Source organism: Podarcis liolepis, assembly GCF_965112155.1.
Source record: "Podarcis liolepis genome assembly, chromosome: 4".
Classification (NCBI taxonomy): domain Eukaryota; kingdom Metazoa; phylum Chordata; class Lepidosauria; order Squamata; family Lacertidae; genus Podarcis; species Podarcis liolepis.
The window spans coordinates 2,414,912-2,419,657 of NC_139558.1; the positions used below are offsets into that span (position 1 = coordinate 2,414,912).

Genomic DNA, 4,746 nt, shown 5'->3' on the forward strand with positions numbered 1-4,746 from the left:
GGGTGTGTGTGTGTGTGTTCGCATTCGGGTATTGTACTTTGTTATGTGAACGCTTTTACTTTCTGTTTTGGCTGCGACAGGAGAAGCATCATGTCTTCACTCTCTCCTAGCTGATTTGTTGTTTTGCTGCTGTACAATAAAGCTTCATAGAATAGAAGAAGCTGTTGTACGAGAGTTTTACTGCGTGCCTGAGATTCCTTCCACACAGGCACACCTCTGCTTAAGATACTCTGCTGTAGATGGGCAGATGGGCGTAGTGGAAGCGGACTGGACGGCACAACAGTGCTGCTATTCGCAGCCTTGATGGATGCTCAATGGAACAGCCTTCTCAGTGGTTGCCCCACAGTTATGGTACTCCCTTCCTATGAAACTACACCTGGCCATTTCAGTGCAGACCTTTGAGTGTGCCTTGAGGACTCATTTGTTCCAGACTGCCTATGAGCTTCCTTACCATGCTGTATTCTTATACTTTGATCCCTCATTCTTAATAAATATCCTCTCAATTTGTGAGAGCTATGCCCTAAACCTGAGATGGAGAACTATTTTCAATGCTAGGGCCGTGCGTCCTCATGGACAGTCTTGGAGGAGGTTGGATAACATTCAGCCCCTAGGCCTGAGGTTCCCCTAAAAGGCAACATACAAATTCTTTAAATAACTTAACTGTCTTCCCTCCACTAATTGAAAATTCATGAAAACTCCATCCTATTGGAGCAACTCAGCCAGCAACTTCAAAGGCTTCATTATTACAAATCTATTTAGAAAGTAAGAGTATAGACCTGTCTTACTGTTACGGCTTTTCAAATGTGCAGCTACAAAGCATCTTGAAAGTAATAGCTGTTTTCTAATTCAGCTGGAATCAGAAACTGAATTGCTTTGTCTTTGTCCTATTGAGAATAATCTAAATGAGAAATCCATATATTGCCGTTCACTCCCAAACACTTTTCTGTTATTAGATCCTGTCCATGACACAGTATTAATGTGATCAATAGAGATGCATGCAAAGATTGCATTGATTCAATATTTGTTTGAAGTTCCATGTCACTGTAAAAAAGCAGATAAACAAAACCTCTTTATTTATTTTTTACAAAAACCTTTCAAGAGCAGTTTTACCAACTGAGCAATATCTGGTTAACGTGGTGCAATTATATTCCTATTTAAAATTTATGTGGATACTTCTCCATTTATTAGATTTTTGTATTTGGTGGAACATAAATTACATGATTGCCTATGATCATTTTGCTGAATTATTCCACAACCCTTAACAAAAAATATGTAGCTGTAATGCCACAAAGTTACCAACATAATCAGTACAACCTGCATAAGGAAAACCCATTTTGCCATTAAAAACGTGGCTTACAGTCCTTTTGTAACTAAGTATGCTTAAGAAACTCAGCCTTTCTGAATTCCAATATGAATTTCTCTTATTTGCAGCTCCTGGACTAATTTGTGAATGGAATGTGGTTTCCTACTAGCTTTTGTACTTCCCGAATGCCTCATTAAAGTTCTTGACTTTTAAAAATCCATCAAAATGCATATATTTCAGAGGACTCTAAATATTGATTTATGCTGTGCTGCAGGGCTGTCTATAGCAAAGATGCAGCAATATGATGGAACTGCACTGTATTTATGAAGAAATGCCTTGAACATATTCTTGCAGGTGTTGACTAAAGCCTTACTTGCAGTGGTAAACCTGTGCCTAGAATCAATAGTTTCAGACTGCAGATGGGGACTCATATTATTGAATTAATTCTCTCTCTCTCTCTCTCTCTCTCTCCCACACACAGACACAGACACACATATATACACACACACACAAACACACAATCCCTCCCTCCCTCCCTCCCACCCTTCTTACCTTCTTACACATGCCAGGACAAAGGGAAAATTGGTCCCTTCTCCCTGACTTGCTAGTTTTCTGTGTGCACAATTATTCTTAAAAAAAATTTTTTTTGAAAAAAGTTCTGACTAGCAGTCTTTGAAATGAAAATATCTTACTTCCCCATCAATCACTCAAGAGGTTCTGTGGAATATTCTGTCTCACAATCAGAATTATTCAGAATTGTATTACATTTCATTGACTGTGACCATACTTTTTTTAAAAAAAGCCGCAGATGTTACCAGGAATGTTTGCTTTGCTTCCAGGCACATAAGTTATTATATTCAGTCATTTGTTTGGGGAATTTAATATCCCACTCCTCAGGCAAAGTGACTCAGAGCAACTAAGATAAATTTTAGATAGTGAAACAACAATAATCAATCATATAATAATGAAATAGGAGCAGCGCCAAACTATAAATGCTTGATTAATAAAAGCTTAGGAACTAACAGGTCTCGGGTGAATAAAAATGTAAACAACCACCACCATTTTAGTGCCAGAACCAGGATGAAAACCCATCTGAAATGGACCCAGATAATCAATGTCATCCAAATGTATCTGGAGGAGGAATTTTGAGGATTTTGATCTTCATGAATTCTGAAACAAAATGACCTGGTCTGTACTATGGCTGTGAGGCCCACCTGCCCCGATTCACCTCAGGACCTGCTTCAGCCCTGTTAGGGCTCTGTTTGGGGGCCCATTCACTTGGGATTGCTTTGAGGGGGGGGGTTGCCTGGGACCCCAAATCTGAAGCAGTATTTGGAAAATAGACGTTTCAGTCACCCTGCTAATTTTCATTGTGAAACTAAAACGGCCACCACTTTCTGTTTCCCCCCACTCTCCAATCACATCATTTTGGAGATGGGCTCTCTTGCTTAGATTGCAGTGGGCTAAAAAAGCAAAACACCTCAGAATATCTCCTAAGAGCTTGGTGGAAGGCAGAGGTTATGTTTGGGGCAGATGGCCCCCAGGGCAGGAATGCCTCACCTTGGAAGGGCCTTGCCTCAGGATTTGGACAAAGTCTATACCTCTTGGACTAATGTGGAAATAAGAATTTAGCTGCCCACCCGATTTTGCAATATGGTGATGCAGTTTTCAGAATATAAAAGCAGACACTTCAGTTTGCATTTTGACAGAAAAAATCAATTGAATATTATTGCATTACTATTTTAAATAGTATTTAAATATTATTTTGAGAATTCTTGTTCTAATAGACAGATGTGCAGATCTTTCACCTGGAGTTCCATAGTAACCCATTTCCCCAGACGGTGTATATTGTGTATGGCCAAGCCTCTCTCCCCACCCCCACCTTACACATGCCACATGTTACACTATAATGCAACACTTCATTGCTGGGTGGTATGATTAATAAGTGCAAAGTTGACGAACTGCAGGCCACATTCTTCAATTAATTGTGTCCTCCGTAAAAGAGGGCACATGTTGCAGTGAGACCTGGAGACTGACTCCCTGTGTTGTGGGTGGGTTGATTGGTTAACCACAACACCCGAGTGGTAGGTTCCCTCAATGTTGGGTTCAATCTGGCCAATGGGGTGCAGAGCTTCCTCTTTTGGCTCGTGCATTCAGAATACCTGCCCACCTCTCCCTACTTTTAGGGCATTTTGCAATTGACCTTACTATGCCGCCGTGTGTCGACTGTCGTTGGGACAGGGGCATGGCTGGAATTTCCCCACTTGGCTGCTTGGCTGTTGCCATTTGGGTTTCACCTGCCGTGTAGCAAATCATCACAACTTGTAAGGTTGTGGATAGGCACTGGTTCAGGTGATAGGGATGGGAGAACGCTCTCGCCATCCCTATATGAAGGGTATTCTGTTAAAGGAATACAGGGACTCAGCTGGTTTGGTCAACCCCTGAGAGGGGGTTGTGCCCGTGCCTGAGTCCAGGGGAACATTTGGGTGGCGGAGTTAGCCCATTCCCGGCTTTCCGCTTATTCAGGTGTTCACCCTTGGCTGACCTGTGCTGGTGCCCTGGGTCAGCACTGCCTGCAAGGGTGCAGGGAGCTAGTTGAACCAGAGCCTATGGAACCACTCACTCTCTGTAATCAATACAGTTGTGGCCTAAATTCTGCCAAAAAACAAAACTAAAATTTGAGTCATGTCTGAATTTATTTAGGGGTGAGGTCTCTGGGTCTGAACACACAACTGTGTCTACATCATTCAGTCTCTATAACATCTTTAGCACCAGGGTGCAAAGATCCAGCCAGCACCCGCAAATTAACTTTTATTGAACTTTTTTGGGGAGGGGGGGAAGCTAAAGTTGTTGACCTTTTTAGGGGGGGAAATCACTCACCAGTAACAACGATGCAGCGGGGGGAAATGCTTTTGTTTCCTGACTTATTGGGAAATATTTGACACTAAGGAGTCTTAAAGCAGCTAACAATTTACTTTCCCGTGAGTGAAGCTGAGAGAGTTCAGAGAAGTGTGTGTTAGGAGTCATTCTGCAAAGAAACAGAAAAGATGATTGTAACTTTAAGAACTGTTTCTGTGAGTTCTGGGAGTGGTTTTCTAGGCTGATTGGGTACAGCTGGTGATGAGTACAAAAGGAGGAGAAGTTGCAGTTTGAATTTGCCTGCAAAAGAGAACACCCACATTTTTTGTGTTTGTAAGGTTGTACAGTGGTGCCCCGCAAGACGAATGCCTCGCAAGATGAAAAACTCGCTAGACAAAAGGGTTTTGCGGTTTTTTAGCTGCTTCGCAAGACGAATTTCCCTATGGGCTTGCTTCGCAAGACGAAAACATCTTGCGGTTTTTGCAAGTTTGTTTCCTTTTTCTTAACACCGTTAATACAGTTGCGACTTGACTTCGAGGAGCAACTCATAGAACGCGGTGTGGTAGCCTTTTTTGAGGTTTTTG

General features: G+C 42.0%; 1 long non-coding RNA gene across 1 annotated transcript; it reads right to left on the reverse strand.

Moving 5' to 3' along the window:
* Positions 1 to 736: 736 nt before the first annotated feature.
* On the reverse strand, positions 737 to 4,461 carry LOC310706087. The gene is made up of 2 exons (XR_014525655.1): positions 4,184 to 4,461; positions 737 to 1,041 (listed from the first exon to the last, which is right to left on the reverse strand). It is a non-coding gene; the product is annotated as an uncharacterized lncRNA (long non-coding RNA).
* Positions 4,462 to 4,746: the final 285 nt, after the last annotated feature.